We start from the raw sequence: 21,521 nt of genomic DNA, 5'->3' as shown, positions 1-21,521 counted from the left end.
TGCTATGGAACCACGTGACCAACAGAGAGGCAACATTAAGTAAAATGGGAATGTATAAACAAATACGATATGGACCCTTTTAGCTGTGACTGTTACCTCACTAAGATTTCAAACCAACAGGAATCACAGTAGCTACTAAATTATAGGAATGTAACAATAACTCTAAGTGCAGCACTCTCTTGGTGAAATAATGATTGAGCCATGTCTACCATTTCAGTCGACCTAAGACTGATCATTTTAATATCCACCATATTATAAATTCCATCATCTACAATTCAGAGAAACAAATCACACACTGCAAATGTCCTTCTAGAAAAATAAACAATTTATTGTATAAATAAACTTCATAGTGCAAACATATTCAAGTAATTTTTGATCCAAAATATTTGTACAAGGAGAAGGCAGTAAAATCATATTTTGCATAGTGAATTCACTTGTATACAGCATTCAAGTCATGTATCTTTTGTCATTCCAGATGCCATTGTGGATTTATTCCAGTTCCAGCTGCTCTTGTATATGGTTTACACTCCACAAATGTATAAACATAATCCAGAAAACTCTCAAAGAAGACAATCCATCCATCTAGACAAAGCTGAAGATGTGGCCCTCAGATCCAGGCCATATCTATAAATGGGTTGAAGTTGTCATCCATGGATGCTCTATACCTGAGGATGAGAAGAGAGAATATCAGTTACAAATAAGCCTTTACATCAATAAGCCTTTCCTCAAGGCTTCCTGAACAGCTAAGGGTTCTTAGCTACCTAAAAATGTTCTCTGTGGAACCCTTTCTGGTAGGAAACATTTAAGGATTTCCCCCAAATTGACAAATAGTAAAGCTTTTAATGTGCTAGATGGAACCTTTAGGGTTCTACACGGAGTCTTTAAAATATAAGATTGTTTTTCTGAGCTCGATATTACATGGTTCTTTATAGAACTTTTAAGGCTTCCTGAGGAACAAACTATAGAACCATTTAGAATGGTTTTAAGCATCTGTGTGCTGATGTATGTGGAAGACGGTAGTTTTCCTCTGAGTATGTCACGCAGCCCTGTGATGCAGCACCTTGAACAGCAGTTCGCAAAAATGCAGTTGGCTGACTTCATGTTTCTCAGAGGAAGCATGTTAGCCTTCAACCTCCTCAGTTGGCAGCTGTTGTATGATAGGTGAGAGCTGGTGGGTGGGTGGGAATTGGGAATTGGGAATTGGGAAATGATTGACATACAACCAGGTCTTTAATTTATTTACTTGTTTATCTGTTTTAGACAGAGCATAAGTGCATTTAAAAAATTCAAAATAGTTGTTTTTGTTAAAAAAATGTGTAATTTGTGAATGTAATTTGTAAGAAATGTAATTTAAAATGTCATCGCTTTAAATGTTTGTACCAGTTTAAATAAAGACTGTATTACACCTGTATTAAACATATTTAATGAATATTCACTCTAATTGCAACTGATGGGTGTCTTATATGCTAACTGCCAGAGGTAGGACCAAGTCATTGTTTTGCAGTGACTCAAGTCTCAAGTCTTGGCATTCAATCAAGTCAAGAATGATAAGTCCAAGTCAAGTCCTTAACTTTAAGTTTTGAGCCCTAAACAAGTCATAATGTGCTCTTTACCAAGTTTAAGGCCAATAATAATTAGTACACTACATTTATACAAATCATGCAGGATTTTTTTAAAAATGGTGTTCGTAACATTCTACACAAACTTTATAATTCAGTGGAAATATATGGGTATTTAAAAGACACATAACTTTGACTATTTCCATTCATTTTCACATGTGATGAGGTTTAATCTATTTTCACTAAGGGTGTCCATCTATCTCAGTTCAATTTGCCTTTGCTTTGGGATTTGCTTTGTGTAACATCAAATGCCGAACGAAATTTGAAGTTGTCGCTTTTGCATCTGATATTCTTGAACCACAGGTTCTTCATATTGCAGCCCATTTGTTGTTGTAAACAACACAATCTCTGTAGGCGAAGGCTACTATCTTGGTAAGCGATGGCTATTAAAGTGCCCCTATCATTGGGGAATGAGAGGTCTTTCAGGTTTGTCGTTGTCTCATGCTGATTGACTGGCTGTCGGACTGGTTGAACGTTGACCTTGGAAATGAAGACTGACGCTGATTTGCTGAAAAAATGAAAGTAGATTCACTGCACACTTTTAAATGTATAATATATAATTTTTGGTTTTGAAAATGTATCAATCTTTCAAAGTCAAAGGGCTCGAGTTCAAGTGACGTCACAAGTCACTGATGTCAAAGTCAATGTCAAGTTGCAAGTTGTCTTTAATTATGTCAAGTTGAGTTGCAAATTTGTGATTTGAGTCATGTGACTCAAGTCTCCAACACTGCTAACTGCTACATTATGGCTAGCTAGAGCACCAGTATGAGGTATATCAAAAGCCCAAGTGATTTTTTTTTATTTGTTCCTTTAGCAAGAACAATTTTAGTGAATTTCATCAATGAAGTAATAAGTGAAGGTAGAAGTGCAAAGAATATCTCATTTTAAATATAAAACCTCAGTAACTTTCCACACAATCTGTCTTGTTTTTATGACTTTTTCAATGAAACCATGCTGATGCCATCTTTTTTCGCCAACCCGCACTTCTACTCTAACTCTGTCTAAATGGTTTGTTCTGTAAGCCAGGGGCCATATATATCAAATGTCTCAAGGATCATATTTCTAAGGTCTAATAGCATTCATTAAAAAATCTCTGAACTTGGGAACCCCAGAGACTATATATTTCACTATTTAAGATCGTTTTACTGTTTTTGTTTAGTGTCGCTACTAATTCAACACATTGCTGCAAAAATATATACTGTATATATACTGCACAGCTACTATAAATTAACAAAAAAATTTCCAGATGCAATTAAATCATATAATACTGTACCTCATATCATGTCACTTTGACTTGTGCAAAAAATGTTCTATTCAACTTTCCACACATGTGAAACGCATGCATACATAAATCATGCATCCTAGAACTTAATCATAAGAGATGCATTCAGAAACTTCGCTGCTTTGAGGAATGAAAAAGATCTCAAAGGTCTTAAGATGCCGTGTATTCACTGTCAACAAAGAGGGAACAATAATGGCTGACAGGTGTCCTCCCCATTTCAGGTTGCACTTTTGTTCCACTGCGCCCTGAGTCTTCTCACATGGATTTTCTTACCGTCCCTATAACCTGATAAGACATTTCCTTTTTTATGTGAGCAACATTGGTCTGGGAGTGTCTTGCGTTTTAGCCTTCTGTTAATTTCGATCATCCTGTTTTCACATAAGCGAGAAAGAGAATTGATAGAATTTCACTCCCACCTCCTTCAACAGTCCTCTACAAGAGTATTACTGTATTAGGTTTCCACATAACTACATTGCACTAAGGAAAATATGCGAGATCAGCAGAGATGTCTGTGGGAAACTACAGAGACGCACATGGCATTAGCAAGATGCTAGCGGTGTTTTTGCTTTCTGAAACGGTTCAGTCTAAACAGACCATTTATCATTTGTGGCCCTGTATTCTGATCTACATAATAACATTCACAAACATCCACACAAAGCTTAAAATTTGGTTACCTACAATGCTGCTGCCACAGAAGTCACAAAAAGTCCTAAATACTGTAGAGAAGTGGAGTTCTGGCTAAAACTTGTATAATAAACAACAAAATAAGATCTAAACCCAAATGCCTTGAGATTAGTTCCAAGTTTTAAGAGATAACTCTTAAAACTTGGGATCTCTGTGTAACAAATTTATAAAAGCTTACATAAAGCTTAAAGGTACCTAAAGTGAAGGTGAATGTAACAGCTAATAAACTGACTATTGTGTGTATATCTTAAGTTGATAGCAGGAATTAATGTAAAACTGGTGAATATGCAGAATTGGCCTGTTAATCAGGAATTCTAGACCTTGGAATTATAAGGTTCTCTCTGAAAATTCAGTGATTTTAAGATATTGTGCCATAAATTATTGGCTCTCAATGAGGTCTAAACAAAAAGTTCATTCATGCATCTTTAGTAAGTGCTTTATCCTAGACAGGGGTGCGGTGGATCTGGAGCCTATCCCGGGAACATTCAACATGAGACAGGAATACACCCTGAATGGAACGCGAGTCCATCATAGAGCACCATGAACACACACATTCACACACTCATCCACACCTAGGAGCAATTTAGCATAGCCAATCCACCTACATGTTTTGGGGAGGTGAGAGGAAACCAGAGAACCTGGAAGAAACCCACACGAACACAAGGAGACCACACACAACTTCACAATGCAACGCAACCATTTTAGCGACCACGCAACCGTGCCACCGTCACTGGGATGTAATTAGCATATTTCTAAAATATATCTATATATTTGAGTGTTTATATACAGTATATATAAAAGGTTAAGTACAACCACCACAATTTCATAACAAAACTCCTGACTGTATGAAGTGCTGATTGTTTGTACTTTCTCTTATGATTTCATTTCAAAATTATTATTTTTTTCATTTGTACATATTCTTTCAAGTGATCTGTTTCTTGTGGCTTGTAAAATAATAGTCCTCCATGGAGAGGAAAACATTCTATGCTCTTAAAATTTTATACTTGTTTCTGAAAAACAGGCTCGAAGTTCATTCTTATAAATCTGACCTGTTTCCTCAAATGTAGTGCTCTCTGGTTTCCACTTTTGCCTCTTGACATGGTTCCAAATCTTAGCCGCTTTAGTGTTTCAACAGATTTTGCAGAAGCAATTTTTCATATAACCAACTATAGTAATGATTACACAATAACAAAAAGTACTCCAGTCTGATGGGATGCTTTAAAATTGCCAGCTACAGACTGTACAGTTCCTTTGGAGATAGAGAGAAAAACATAATCTAACACAGTCTGATCAAAGATCAGCAACATTGAGTGTTTCATCATTGTCTCCCTGGAGCTGACTCAGCACAAAGCACGTAACAAATTTAAGTGTGACCTGTGTTCACATACTTTCCATCACCTTAAAGTGATCCACACACTCAGACCAAACTTCCTGACTAGCTATTGTTAGATGGCACACCCCCTGTCCTCAGTGATCAAACTTCTACTCTGTGCTGAGTGTTTCTATTAAACTAAGTAGTCCTCCACATTTGGCTTGCGTGGCAGTTTCTTCACATACTGCTAATAAATAGCCCACTTCAGCACAATGTATGGCCCGCCCTAATGATATACATTATTCTATAAACTAACGTGTTAATGTGAACTATATGACATAAATAATCAAGTGGACCCATTATCAGTTCTGATACAATCTGTTTAGGTTAGGAAATCATGCTAGTAATTGTGCACTAGGGTCAAGAAGTAAAAGTCTCAGGAATTGGCAGCAGTTATTTGTCATTTGGTAGGCGATTTAGGTTATAAACAAATTACTTAATCTCAGAAAAACTCCAAGGTCCCAGCAAAGACAGTTTAGCTTGGCAATGAGACAGTGGGAGAATAGTTGGTGTAAACATGAACACTGACTACAAACCTATAACAATAATATATAAGCTTTTATTGTTGATATTGTACACTATAAGTGAAAAGATAGTGAGAGCAGGTGTAACGTACAGTACAAGTAGCAATGTTTATGCACATATTCAACCAAGGTAACAGAATTTTTTGACAAATAATACACACTGATTGCAAATGTGATTCCACTGGTCTAATAGTAGAAAGTATCTACAAGTCAGTGTAGATGCGACAAGAATGTTTAGCACTGGTGGCACGGCTCACATTCTTAAATTTTTTATACAATTTTAAGCACATAAAGACTGTGGAGACTAATTATTCCTCTAATGGCTCTCTAGTAACCCAAAGTATGACCCTTTACTTCATTTAACATGAATGAAAAATATCTCATACTAACCTTTACTCTCAGCACAGTGAGCAATCCATCTCTTCTTTGACCCCATCTCCCATCTCTTCTCACCTGGAATAAGAATAAACAGTAGCATGTCAGATGAAAGAACTGCAGATGGCTCCATATTGCCAGTTGAATCAGATCAAACCTTCTAATCTTGACCTACTTTTCCTCCCACATATATCCTTTTTGCCAGGGTAGATAAACCCATGCTTTCACCACACATCTAACAATATATAAGCAAAGTGCAGCACGGCGTGCATTCTGCATCTCCCCTCACAGCCGAGGTACACTGAAACAGTTTCAGCTATTATAAATCATTTAATGCACTTTAAGGGGGTACATTAGCCTTTACACTTAACTCTGGTTAAAAATATGCTCTCCAAGGATCGTTTGTTTGTCAGTGTATGTGTGTGTCATGACCTGTGACCCAGTGGCTGATCATCTCCTGAGTCGTGTCAGAGTAACTGCTTTTGTACGGATGTGGCTATTAATGATCACACATGCCAACAACAAGAGACTTGGAGCTCCATTTTCATGCAGTGCAATTTATTGATATAATGCTGGTATACTGCAGTTTTTTCCTATTATTACCCAGTTGCTATTTTTTGTGGTCAGAAATAAATGCTAAAATGGCTGGAGCAGCTCAACGGGGGCTGTAACATTCAAAATCTATCATCACCGTGATATTTTTAAATCCATTGGGACCAAATTCTACATCTGCCTATGGAGACCCTGATGCTAAAATGGTATTTTCCTGTACAATTTCTTCCAACCCGGGTTTTACTGATGTACGCTATCAATGTCACACCACTTCAATATCACTTCTTATCCAAATACTAACTAAATACAACTGAAGGAATCATTTTATTTATATCAAATAAGAGCAAACAGCTCAGCTCTGGCTACCAAATGTGAATCAGACAATTGATGTGTAATTACCCATGGACCATCATTTAATTAATGCAATCAGTTGAATGTCTAACAAAACTAATTCAGTGCTAACTGCTATCGAGAGAAGGAATTGGCTGATATAGATGTACTAGAGGCTCACACATGTAAGAGAATGCCCATAAACGCACACAAGGAAATAGAAAACACATTTATTGTAAGTTCTGTCAGCCAGCTTGTTGTTTCTACCCCTACAATATTGCAGTGAAAACTACGAGTGGAATCTAATAGTATATTATTATCAAAATATTACTGCACTGAGCCACATTCAGTTTTTAAAAGGAACGAGATGAGATTGTTGGCATTGTTTGGATCACCTACCACACATTGTGGTAATGTATTCATTCTAATGACATGACTACAAGATACATAAATGTGTAAAGAATATATAATGCTCCAGTCCTATGCCTTTGCATTTTGTGGTTTGATCAGGTACAACCTGCTATGTCATTTGGTAGGCAATTTAGGTTATAAACACATTACTTTATCTCTGATATACTCCAAGGTACCAGCAAAGACAGTTATTACAGTTATAATAATAATATGTAAGCTTTTATTGTTGATATTGTACGCCATAAGTGAAAAGATAGTGAGTGTGTGTGAATGTGAATTTAAAAAAAAAAAAAAAAAAACACTGTCTCCCTGGGGAAAAAAAGACAAAAAACAGTCTCATCGTCAATACAGGTTTTCAGTTTTAATGTGATCAGGACATGGGACAATGGAGAGACAGCAGATATGCATGCAACCCCCCTTAAATCTTTCTCTCTATCTCTTTTTCTTTGCCTGCTCTGCCCTGGGCACCAATAGTTTGCTATCGCCTTGGCAGGCTGGATCGTTACCATGGAGATCTGGATAAACCTCGACTCCGCCACCCTACAAGACGGGTGAGGCCATGCATTTGGGCACACACACACACACACGCACACAGAAACCCACACAGGTAGTCACACATCCTTGTTTTGTGCCAGAGGCTCCAATCTTTTATATGTGTGTAAATTAACTCATGGTTATCTAAAGAAGGAGAAAATGGCCCTTCCTCCTAATAGATTACTCACAATAGAACCAAGGCTGTGGGGTTACCTATAAAACCTAATGGTGGACTACTATAAAATTAGCAACACTTTTTAAAAGCACAATTAACATTTTGGACACAATTAAATCGTCTGTTCTCTACATGACTGTTACAATAGTTTGTTTTTTGTTTCTTTTTTAACCTTTTCTTTTCTTTTAATGTATTTTTATAAGCCCTGTGATTAAAATTTTGGTGTGCGTCATGTGTGTGTATGTGTGTGCATGCAGGCGTGCATGCGTGTGTGTATGTTTGTGTGTGTGGGTGTAGGTGTGTGTGTGTGTATCTAGGGACATGTGGAGTTCAGACCACAGTTCATCCAGAAGTGATTCTTTTCATTAGCTATTATAAATAATTTAACAGTGAGGCTGTTCTCTACAAAAACAGCACTTGCAGTTACATATACCATGTAGGCCACACACACACACACACACACACACACACAAACCAGAGGCAATAACTCTTGCATAGATATTTTTATTACCATCATTCAGCCCTTTTACAGAAAATTCTTACAAGTGCAGTAAAATATATTATACAAGTCACAGTAGTAAAAACATCATGATCACATTCATCACCATCATGTACCTTCAGTAGAGAGAAAGGACAAAACATAAAGGGTTAATATTCAAGCTTGTGTCTGCTCCTCTTTTTGCCTCTTTTGTATATCCAAGATGGAAGCACCATTCTCGAACGCATACGCTAAAAATAATCCTCCATGATTGGAGGGTTGAAGTGTCAATTATTCTTATGCAAATGCGCCCAGTTTCTCACGTTTCCAAAGAGAAAGACCACAGATGGCTACACAGAAATCTCTGCGCGAGCCTACCAGACAAAAAGAGCTTGCATAATGTGATGCGGCTATTTGCATGTCTGTCGTCCGCCGCAATGAAAAATCAAGCACAGCGGAGAGGGTTAATGTAATCGTAAGTGCCTTGAAAACAGACAATATGGATACACTCATTAAAAGGATAGCTAATTTACATACATCAATGCTAAAACAGCACATTAACAAGCTACTGACATTCGATTATAAAAATGTGTTTAAAAGACGAGATTTTTGTTCTCTTCTTATACAATAAGCATGAATAAGCATGCAATTGATCTCAAGGAAATCTCCACCCATAACATTTCCACCCTTCAAATACATTCTACATTGAATATGTGACATATTTTCTCATGCATTGGATGACGTGTGGACTACTCAGACCTAATTACAAATCTGAAGTCTTCATGTTAATAGAAATGAACCTCCTGCACCTGCCAATCAAGCAATATCATCTTGGGAAAGCAAACATGGGTTTGCCAAAATGAGTGCAAGAAGGACCGAATTTGAAAGGAAAAGGAAGACAAACGCTGGAAGAGAAAGGCAGGGCACGAGTGAAAGAACATGAAGCTGCTCTGCCAGTGTGACCCGAACAAGCCGCTAAAATGTGATTCCTGACAGTTCGCTCACACACAGGCTAAGAGACAGCAGCCTCTTTGCTTTCACACTAAAAACCATGATTTTGTCTCAGACAAGTCTGCCACCTGACACACCTGCTGTGGAACCTCAAAACTAGAAAGACAAATATGCGGATAAGCTTCAGTAGGCTAGCATGGAAATGGTGGACTGTTAGCTTTCAGTCCCAGAATGAAAGAGGATGTTAGCATGTCATGAAATTAGCTAGATGTTTGCTGTTTAAAACAACGTAATATCATGCAAATTTTCTGAAAATTCTAACAAGCAGGACACATTTCTTTGGTTTTCAAATTAGTTGGAAGAAGAGCTACTGGTTAAACCCAGGCCCTCATACTAAGCTAAGCATTATCAACTTTTCCTCTGTCTTTTTTAATGTAGGAATAAATAGTATGTTAAATACCTCAAAATATGTTCCTAGAATGAAATGTTTAAACACAGGATAGGAATAAAAGAATGCTGACCTTCCCAGCTGATGCTGTACTAGAAAATGGGGGGAAAGAAAGTGGGGAAAAAAAGCTTTTCAGCTCCAAAAGTCCTGTGGCATCCTGTTACATGGTGACAATGGAGCTCTTTCAAAATGAGTCTCAACATTGCAGCCAGGTCGTCAAGTTCTGTTGATTGTCTAACACAGGGTCAAGAGAGACAGGAGAGAAGGGGATTGTGGAGTTATCTTAGACGATAATGGCAGTCTCCGATTCAAGATGGGTTCACTGTGTTAAGTTTGTTTTGACCCTTCTGTCTCCTAAACTATTGTTGTTCCAAGAGTCAGAGAACTGTCACATCATTTAAGCCATATAACCATCTGGATGTAGGATTATGTTACCAATTTTGGATTGACTTCCGCACTAATATTGTTATTACAAAACAGCTGTAATATTCTATGTCTTGTTAGAACAGGTTTTAGGATGTTTCCTTGTAAGAATTTATTTGAAGTCATCAGATCCAGCAGGATTAAAAGAAAATATTTATCCTGTTTATCCTTAGCAAAACTTTCACAATGTATTTGAAAACTGTTTTCCAGTATTATGTGGAATTTTTTATATATTTTATTTGAGCATTCTCAATAAATCTTATTTCACAAACACCTTTAATCATCATGGTCCCATATTTGCAATTTGTAATAATTCACACAGCGAGGTTAAGGTTAGGGCAGGGCTAATGTAATTTGTACTTTTTCTAAAGACTTTATTAGTATCTAAGCACTCTGTCCTTGATTGTTTGAATTTGTACAAATTGCTCATGACATCACGTTCCTTTACCACAATGGCTTAGTCCTGGGGTATTCAACTAAAATTTGTAAAGGTCCAGTTACAAAGGTCTGGATAAGCAACTAGCATGACTGAATGGCTACAACAGTTCAATTCAATTTTATTTGTATAACACTTTTAATAATGGCCATTGTCACATGGCAGCTTTACAGAAATATATAAATACAGGATATAAACTGTAAACTTGCACATTCAGAAATTCATTCCTAATGAGCAAGCCAGAGCCAACGGTGGCAAGGAAAAACTCCCTGAGATGATATGAGGAAGAAACCTTGAGAGGAACCAGACTCAAATGGGAACCCATCCTCATCTGGGTGACAACGGATCATGCAATTATAAATAAATCCCTTCTATAACTGTGTACTACATGGTCATAAAGTGCAATTGTGTAAACAAGAAATTCATTATAGTTTTCACATGAAGTCTATTTTGTTGACATTATCAACTGTTCACTTATGGAGACTTGAGTGCAAAACTGTTTGTGGGAATTGCAGTCCTAAAGTTATCATAGCAATTGTAGTCCTAAGCTATCATAGCAAGACTGTTCGTATCAGTTGCAGTCCAAAGCCATCTTCATGGTTTTTAAGTGGTACCATCCTCAGTAATCTCATTGATCTTTAGGCTGTCCATGTGGAGCCATCCTCAGCAACAGTGAGTGATTTCCAACTGGTGAGAACTCCAACCAGAAGTAGGTCATCAAGATGGATCAGGCAGGTCTGGAGAGCAGATACCTTTTAATATTTAACCATGTCATGAAAGTCTGTGAAAACTCTCCCCTTTCTGAGCTAATGTCTTTAACCCTGTAGCTAGTGTCTGGTCCGATGAGCTGCTTTCAGCTAAAACATTTACATGAATGCGTGTCATTGGATAAACTGTAACAGAGGATCTGCTACAGAAGCTACTGGTTCAAAACTAGAATCGCTGAACTACAGCCTTTTTTTCATACATTTATCAGCTCTGCTACAGTATTTTCCAAGAACTCACTTTGGTCAGCTGAAATGCTTTGCTGGTTTCCTATCTGGACCACGGTCCACCAGTTGATATCCCATGGCTTGGTGAGTTACTAGCCTAACATGGCTCAATGGTTGGAACAGATTCTGAACTATGGTCTTAATACAACTATAAGATCAGGTTTGTGACCTACTCAGGACCTACCCAACTTATTGTTTATTATTTAGGTTTATTCCTCAATAACAATGCTCTATCCAATGTAGCAGATGTATGCATGGCCTAGATACTGTCACCTCCATCGTGGACAAAGCTCACACTCACAGAACTCCGTATCCCAGTGTCTTTTATTTTCACCTACACCCCCAAGCCTGAAAAAATGTGTGTCTCTATGTTTGTGTGTGTCAAACACATCAAAAACCGTAAGGTGAATCCTTTTGAGCTGGCAGCACGGTTGGCCACAAGATGAATAAACATCCATGTCAGGGGAAACTGATACACTCCCTTTTCAGCCAGACGGGCCTCTCGTGGGAAAAACAGCTCGTACACAATGGACAGAGACGGCCTTTTGTTGAGGCTCTCAGAGATGTGGGCTAGCTCTTCTCTCCAGTCTGTGCTATGAACAGACCACTCCCCTCAGCTCACACAGTGACTAACACACACACACACACACACACACACACACACACACAGTTTGTTCCTTCCTTCATAACTCATTACAACTTACAAATCTCTCTGTCATTTCTTTGATTGTGCTTTGCAAAGGAATAGACATTAACAAAAAATGATCAGGAATAGGAAAAGGAAAGAGTGAGAAAGTGTGTGTAGCTTAGCCCATGGTTAAACCACCCCCAGAGGGGGTTTAACACCAGATCTAAATCCTTGAGATAGTGTCCTGCCATGACATCGCTCTAAAAAAGTCCACATGCTAGGGCCCACAGCAGGTTAGCCTGGGGGAATTTATGTACTCCTTTGACCAAGATTCAAAGATTTTAGCTTTAGACAGCCGAGGGTTTTGGGGTGAGGGGGAAGGTGGGGGTATTTCCTCATTGGGTGGGTTGCTCAGTCTTTCAGTCTTCATACTGAACTTGAACTTGACATTGATGATTTTCTCTCCTTTATCAAAAGAAATCACATTTCTTTGCCTGAGTCATTGCCTGAGAGGAAAGTGTTTGCCCACATACTTTCAGTCATTTTACATTTTTAAGATTTGGACAGTCAGAGAAAAAAAAAATCATTTAAAATCCATTTAGAGACTCACTCCATATTCTGCTTTTATGAAGTTTCATTTGTGTCAGCCATTTAAAGCATTCCCATTAATCAATACACTGTTATCACATTACTGTTAACATTGACATCTTAATTGATCTGAAGTACTTTTACTTGAGAAAAACTGACTCTCTTTTTTCCCAGCAATCTCTTAGACACCTTCCACTACTTATACCTCGCCCAATTGTTTGCTTTCAGCTCCAATTTGGGGCACAATAAAGATGTTATGCATGGCAGGTTTGGAAATGGACGTGGCTCGAGCTGGCTGCAAAGTGAACACATTCTCTGGAGCCTGGCTCAGTTACTGGGGCCTGGCTGGAGGGAATCACATGCTGATGCTGAGACCTTCTCAGGCTGATAAAAAAAACAATTAAACTCAGCTCAGATGCTGAAACTTGGGGACCTGAACAAATCTTCCTATACACCATAGCTCTATGGAAGAGGCTTTTTTTTTTTTTTTTTTTTTTTTTTTTTTACTGCTAATAGTCTTTATGAATTCTCTGTTCATATGTACTATAAATGCATTTATAATCTTATGTAGCATACATAATACCTTATAACCCCTGACATAAGCTTATAAGTAGTTATAGCTTTATAAGGTCATGCTCTATAATACATTATAATATCTGTTCATAAGAACAAAGCAGGTACTACTGTTGTATCAGTAACACTTTCTGTTAAGGCCATGTCTATAATGACATTTGTAATCACTTATGAATATATTCATAACATGTTATAATGCTTTATACACATCATTCTAATTATTTCTGAAAAGGCTTTACAGTTTGTAGCATTGTTTATAATACATTTATAAATTGTTAAAAGAATGTATTATAAGTAGTGCTTATAACATATTATATCACCATTATATCTTCTCATTATAAACTGCTCAAAGTTTGGCTTGCTGGTATAATGTGTTATGAGCACAAATTTTAATGCATAATGCTATATAGTGTTATACATTTTCATGAAGAATTCTAACAGTGTGTATAATGGCTTATGAATGCATTATAACATGATATGACCATGTTCATAGTTTATTATAGATAAGACTTTAATAGATAGTGTTACTGTTCTAGCCATATATCTGCACAGGAGTTATAACATACATAACATATAACACAATTAAGCCAGGTCATAGCAGGCTTTAAATAAGGGGACCTTTTAAAAAAAAATTAAGTGTGAATAAGGTTTCAAGGAAAAAACAGAGGTGTATGTTATGATGTATTATAACATATACTATAACAGAGACTGTCGATTAGTGTACATAATATTCTTACTAACATACTGTATAATTCATTATGTTACCTGACTTTATAAAAATGCTTTATAAATGGTATCCATGTTATGATAACTACTTATTATCCAACCATTTTAGACATTATATGGTATTATGCATGCTATATAATATACTATGAATGCATTTATACTGCATTATAAATACACAATTCCTAGGCAGTGTTTCAGTATTACTATATTTGTGTATCTCTTAAATGTTAAACTAAACTTAGTATGAAATGGAACTACAATATATAATAAGCAACAGACAAGACAAAGTAATTACCAGTAAGTAAAGCAAGAGTAAGTTGTTCACAAAGCATGCTTATTCATGAGTGTATATATAGTATTTGCTCTGTCAAGTGTGCACAATAACAAGCACATGAGAAAGTGCTTTTGTGGGGTCCTGAAATCAGTTGACCATATGTGCGAGCGTTCTGTATCTTTCTGCTATACAGCCTCACACAAGGGGGACCACCATAACTTAGTTTGTCTACCATACAAAGTTTCAGCCAAGCTTGGATGGACTCATCAGACGTCTTTTCTTTGAAACCAATGAAGCTCAAAAGACCTCCAACAAAGGAGCTAATCACTGCCTCTTTCCTCGGGCCTAGTCGCGGTTTCTCTTTTCACCAGCTGGGCCTTAGATCATTTCTCACTGCTAGCTGGCCTGTTTAGCGATCTGACACGGCTGTGGCTATTGTTTCTGTTTTTTTTTTTATATGACTTCATGAGGCCATGAAATGTGTGTACACATAAAATGGATTTTAATGTGCACTGACAGCATGCACAGTGTGTTTAGAGATGTTCAAACATGCATGTTAGGTCATGGACAAGTCAGGGTAACATCTATCCATCCATCATCAGGTATCCATCCATCCTCTTACACACATACACAAAGCACTCTGAGATCTGGTGCAGAGGGTGCTGTGCCATGAGATACTAATTTGTGTATGGAGATATGTGGGACTGTGTGTGTCAAGGGCTGGATGTATGGTGTGTGTGTGTGTGTGTGTGTGTGGTGGGTGTGGGGCTACGGCAGACAATGCAGCCCCAGGCTCCTCTATTCTGGCTTTGACCTTGAACCTCAGCAGCCTCCATTCCCATGGATTCAGACTCTCTGTGTGTGTTTGAGTGCGTGTTTTCTCAGTCTCTGCTTTATTTCTAATCCTACATACAATCATCCAGTGAATAAAAGCACCTAAGAAGCAAAGTTGTCCTCTTCTCACAACCACCTACAGAGCCTGATCTCTCTCAGAGCAGGCTAAGCATATTCGGGTGTAGCGTAGCTAACACTGCTAATGTTACACCACTGATCTTTGCTCCAAAATTCTCTTCATGACCAGAAAGAGGAAAGTGAAAATGAGATTTTTCTCTCAGTGCTCAGACACTGACAGCATGCTACAAATGAAACCTGATGACTGGATCTGGTTCGATTTCATATGAATGAAGTCGCATTTAAAGATATGGGCCATATTTTAACTGAATTTTATATGGATAAAATTATTAACCACACTTAAAGTGAGCTGTAAGTGTTGCACATGAGTGCTTGGTTAGGCATGTCTAGAGAGCACATTAAATTAACAAAATCATTGGCATTATTTTTTTAATTAGCAAATGATAAGCATGATAAAATAGCCTACATCCCCCCCACACATTACGTGGCCACATTAACTTGTGTACGCAATTAACTTTCAGCACATAATACAAAAAAATAAAACAATAGCAGATTCAGTATTTTTAAGCCCTCTCTAAGCTTCACACTTTCTTGCTGCTGTACTTTAAATTCATTGTGCAAAAAATAGCATGTGCTGGATCAAGTGCTATTTTATAAGATATTCATGCAGCAATTTATAGACAGTATACTAGACTAGATGTTTATTAGAATGCTTGCCTTCTTCTCATATATCCTTGTATTAGTCTTTTTTATTTTTCATTTTTAAATTGGATCTTACTTTCATGTTACATCGCATTGCAGTTCACAGCAAAGGAAAAAACTTGATTTGCTTCTTCAGTCCACATTTTCTATCCCCTGATTTTTTTAGGCTTAAAGGCTTATGGTTAAAGGTGATGGAGTAGATGGTACTGAAAAAAGGTCTCGATGCACCAGCATAAGCCGACTCTGAATATCAACATTCCCTTCGCAAATATTGATGTACCTTTTGAACTTAAGTTGCCAACTCTGAATACATCCCACTGGCATTAACTAAAGCTAAAGCGCAGGGATAATTTGGAGCCCTTTGTTACTACCTTTATTTTTACCTAACTTTGTAACTCAAAGAGGGAACCATACATAGCATTTTTAGACAACATAAGGTACTTATTTTGTGAGTTTCTGCATGATTTTAGCTGTTCGTACTTGGTACATACTATGTCTTAGATCTGACAAATAAATAAGTAGTGTAATATCTGGTAATGCTTCACATTAAGATTTCTTTAACTGGCATTATTTAAAGCATTAGGTAACATAAACACCACAAATGACATTAACACAGTAACACCTGTATAGTTTAATATATTTTTTAAAACAATAAACCAAATAAGCCAAATAATCAATACCTGCATAAACCAATGTTCTAACATGATTGTTTCTCATTTTTCTCATTTTTTGTGAATTTATCTTTAATATTATTCATTACAGGTGTATTTCATTAACATTTAAACAAATGTCAATCTTAACTTTCTTTGCTAAATAATTATGAAATTTGCTATTTGTTCAATGCAGTAAAACAACTAAGGTATGAAATTCTATGAAATTTGTATGAAATTTCATGTGCTATAATAATGGCTAAACTGACTACTTTCTGTCATATATATATTTTTAATAATTCAGAATGATATGAGAATTTGCCATTACATATTTACAATGCATTATTTAGTTAACCATCTGTATACTGGATACTGAAACAATGATTATCACTCTTATAATAAAAAATATCAAACAATAATCAAATATCAATTTACCAACCTTATAAAAAATAAGAGAGCTGAAACTATGACAGTTAAAGTATGTTATTGATAAATAACTACATTACCTTTTTCTTTTCATGACACTATTCTCACTCAGACAATGCTTACACTAAGCAGAAAATGCTAGAACATTGTAATGAAATCCAAATAAATACTCCTGATATTTTATCACAGAATGAATATTTTTGGAAAGCACAGGTAATTCCAATTTTAATGCTATGTATTTTATGTGTAAACATTATATCATTTATTAATTATGAAATCTAGGGTCAGCGTTATTTCTCATCAGTGATTTCTCATCTTCTGAGGTTTAACCTTTGTAACTTTTTCCATAATATGTGCTAATTTATGTTAACTTCTATTTATGTTACTCCAAACAAGATAAATGTCATTATTTTCTCAGTTTGTATATTTTTGCATTTCCTTGCACGTCTCACAGTTGAAAACTGACAAAAGTGATGAAGGTTAAGGTTAGGGTTAGGAGTGGGATTAGCATTTGTACACATATAGCATCAAATGAAATCCAACTGCATCACCCTCACTTGTTCGGATTCCCACAAATCATGTGCTCTAGCTGATTGAGTTTATATAATATTAACTGCATTTTCAGATCAGATGCAGAATCTATGGTATTCCCTCCCTCGAGTGTCAGCTGCACCAGCAGAAAGGCAGCAAGGATTCCTCACACTGCCCTACATTCAGCTGAGTGATCCAACACACATAGCCTTCTGTCACAAATAATCATTAGAGCACCAGCCCTCCTCCTCCACACACTCTTTCCCGCTGTATTAAATATTGAAGATTTCCAACTTTCAACTGGGTGAATGTTAAAGCGACCTGCCATCAAAACGCAGACGTACAGAAACATGCATATGCGCTTCTCCCCCTACATCGTACAAGCTGGGATAGAAACCGTCTCTATTAGAGTGCCAATTTAGCCTTTCAGCACCTTCTGCCTCATATGATGGCTGGGATCACATCAGAAGCTATTTCTCCTCATTCTTCTTCCATGCCTATACCTGCATCATCTTACATTCTCATTTCCTCTCTTTCCCTCTTTGTCCATCCCTTTGTTCTGCTTCACACAGAGCACATTCAAGGCGCGCGCATTTTCTTGCATGTCAGCCAGCTAATGCTTTCTCAGGAGAGTGGAGTGACGCTCGTTCTGCCAGCCACCAATGCAAGTGTCATCAGGTCGACATTAATTACTTGCTTGTGCATAACGTTTCGTCACCACAGTGATATGCCATTAACGGAAGAGGCTGGACGAATGAACGGGCGCTTACTCTCCGTGCAAATGAGGCACCCGTCCAACCCCTGGCACGGATTTGGAAATTGGCTGAGTGCCGTGGCATACACGTCCCTTATTAGAATTTAATAAGGGAACCGATAATGTACCTCCGCATCTCTTTTAAACGCAACAATGGGTTGGAATATGCGCAGAGGTGAGCGGGGAGGGGGCTGGCGCATGGGCGAATCCCATGGCTCGACACAAAACATGAAGACTCTAGAGATTTGCCTGATATATGACAGTGAGGGTGAGCTACCGCTCTTAAAACTAAACATTTTTTGCAGAAATAAGGGTGCTTCTGTGTAACCGGCATGCTTGCTGTTTGAAATAAATGTGACTCACACCAGGCATGTGACGTTTCAGAGGCACAGGCAGTGACCAAGTGAAATTATACCTCAGTGTTTGTGAGTCTGTGAGCAGAACGATGAACTAGGGAGGACAAGGTCGTGAGCAAAGCAGAGGCAGAAACGTGTCAATCTAACATCACCCAATCAGAACCTTTGATGAAAGCCAAAATGTGAAAATGCAATTTCAGTCTTGTGTTAAAAATAAATTTAAATAATAAATATTATTTTCAGTCTTTATATATAATATGAATGCCACTACATCATGTAATGTATAATAACCATGTAATTACTACTTAATTACAAATCAGTGCTATTCCACTGCTCAGGAAGTTACTAGAGTCTTACGCATGAACACACAGGACACACGCCAGCTTTAACATAACCACAGTTCGTAACACACGTCGTCCTGATGGAGCACAATTAGAGAAATTCCAGACAGAAGTCATCAGACGCTGTTTCAGAAGGAAGGGGGGTGCACTCCTGCCATTTTGGGTACAGACTGTAGCCATTATCAAGCCAATTTCCCAAGTACAGAAAAGCATCCGAAGAACAGAGAAGCCGCCACTAACAGCGTGTAAAAATCTCCAAAGGGGATAGGGGGTAACAATTTCATATGCAATTGTCATTGTCACTCACAGGCTCTATACGTCGGCGGCTTTCATTTCGTCAAAGCAAGCAAGAGCTATTTTCAGTTGCAATAGTGGGCGGTGGTGATGGGTGTGGGGGGGTGGGGAGGGGGTGTTGGGGGGGGGTGAGTTCAACCTCTAAGGCCTCACTTCGGAGTGTTTCCAAGGTTTCCGAGTGCATTCCTGTGCGTTAGCCATTAACAAAATGGCCTCCTAAAATGTCATATATGATTTAACATATCCACGGATAAAGAGCAGACAGTGAGTTTCACAGACGGGGCTGCAGATCTGAAACGAGTTGACAGGCCAGGGAGAGATCTGAGTGCTGCTACAGAAGGATTTCTCTTTGTGCAGTCTCATATTTGTTCATGTGTTTCCCTTCTTTTCAGTTAAATACACAGACTATAACCAATACAACCAAATTTCTGTTTAAAAAGGCACATAATTAAGAAATTGTCATTTGCAGCAAGAAATTTAAGATTTCTTTGCCTACAGCATTCATCTAGGATAAAGAATAGGATATGGTCACTCGCAAAAAGAGGGAAACGTTAACCAAAAAAAGCCTTCTAAAAAGGATGTAACCTATTCTACTGTTTTCTCACTTCATCTATGATAACGAGCTACAAAGCTTTCTTTCTTTCTCTCTCAACCCCACCCTCTCTCCCTCTTGTAGATAGATTTGATGTGAAGATGCTATGACAGACTTGCTCTCTCTCTCTCTCTCTCTCTCTCTCTCTCTCTGTGTCTCTCTCTCTGCAGCTGGCATGAGGGATGCAGTAGAGTCCGTCTATGGTAATGGGATCATGGGAGAGTGGCCTGCCTCTGAGTCTCTCTCTAGCTCTCTCACACACACTCCCACGCATAAATACACCCAAACCCAGGTCCACCCCCTCCACACTCCCCCCCTAATGAGTGGTGGCAGGACAATAGCACTATTGTTGCCCCCTTGTTTTGGAACCCCAGGCAGAGAACAGTTGCTGTTTACCCAAGCCGTGGCGTCCCTCCGATCCGGATGTTAATTAATTGGAGGGCTCCTGATTGAGGCTGCTCTGTGCACGCAGCACAAAAACAGGCATTCAGGGCCACGAGAGGAAGGAGCGCTCTCATGGCAAAATGCCGACTTCTCTTTCTGTCCCTTCCTCCCTTTTACAAGCCAAACTACTCTCCTCTGTCTTCTCTGTTTTCTCGCTCTCACCATCTCTCGTTTTTTGACCCCTTTTAGTCTGCATCCTTATCGTGTATGCGAGACTCGCCTACTCTGATTTGCACACCTGCCATTCTCCACACACACACACACACATACACTGAATGATAAACCAAACTGAAAAAAGGCTTATAGTGGCAATTTTTTTTGCAATTAATAATAATAATAATAATAATAATAATAATAATAATTATTATTATTATTATTGTTATTATTATTATTATACACATACACTGTTCTAGCTCAACATCTTTCTAAGACACTTTATGTTGTTTTTTTCCTTTAATTTGTCACCTGTCTGTATATAAAAACACAGAATTGGCTGATTTATTAGCATATGATGCAGATCCAGATGTGAGTAATTCTAGAATAGCAGCGTTGCTTTCACATACATTTCCACATCACATTACAGAGAAGTCCGTAGCGGTGTGGATTTGCATGTGTGAATTTTCCACTCCCCGCACAGTCACGTCTCTCCCTGGCGCTGCCCAATCGGCTAGTGGCAGTATGCAAAGCAGCTTCATGAATATGCTTAATTAGGTGGGGCTGGTGTAATTTTTTGGGCTTATGGGATGTGACATTTGTAGGGCAGAAGCATAGATCAGCATAAGCAAGAGTGACAAATACATTATCCCTTTCCTCCGTATTATAATACTTTACAGGTCCATGAGAATATGTTTGTGTATACTATCACCTCAAACACACATACATACACACACACACATACACACACACACACACACACACACACCTTTACTACATATTCACGTCCATTCTGAATCTCCCAAACACACACACACAAGCACACACTACAATGATAGGCATATGAGATATGAGAACACAACACCAGAGTTGAGCAGAACAAGGAGAGACGTCTCTCAGGAAAACAGTTTTTGACTTTTCAAAAAAGCTTTCGATGTTAAATGGTGTTTTGCAAGCTACATTTATTTTTTGTGCTTGGAAATGGTTTGGC

General features: G+C 37.9%; 1 long non-coding RNA gene across 1 annotated transcript in view; it reads right to left on the bottom strand.

Moving 5' to 3' along the window:
• Window positions 1-266: 266 nt before the first annotated feature.
• Window positions 267-21,521, bottom strand: part of LOC113537096 (uncharacterized) — a 38,738-nt gene continuing 17,483 nt past the window's right edge. Inside the window, exons 3-4 of the long non-coding RNA XR_003403724.3 lie at window positions 5,872-5,934; window positions 267-665 (exon numbers count right to left, since the gene is read on the bottom strand). This is a non-coding gene — a long non-coding RNA (uncharacterized LOC113537096). The remainder of the gene's footprint in view (window positions 666-5,871; window positions 5,935-21,521) is intronic.

The sequence above is a fragment of the Pangasianodon hypophthalmus genome, chromosome 24, assembly GCF_027358585.1.
Source record: "Pangasianodon hypophthalmus isolate fPanHyp1 chromosome 24, fPanHyp1.pri, whole genome shotgun sequence".
NCBI classification, from domain to species: domain Eukaryota; kingdom Metazoa; phylum Chordata; class Actinopteri; order Siluriformes; family Pangasiidae; genus Pangasianodon; species Pangasianodon hypophthalmus.
This window is presented reverse-complemented; position numbering and strand designations above follow the sequence as displayed.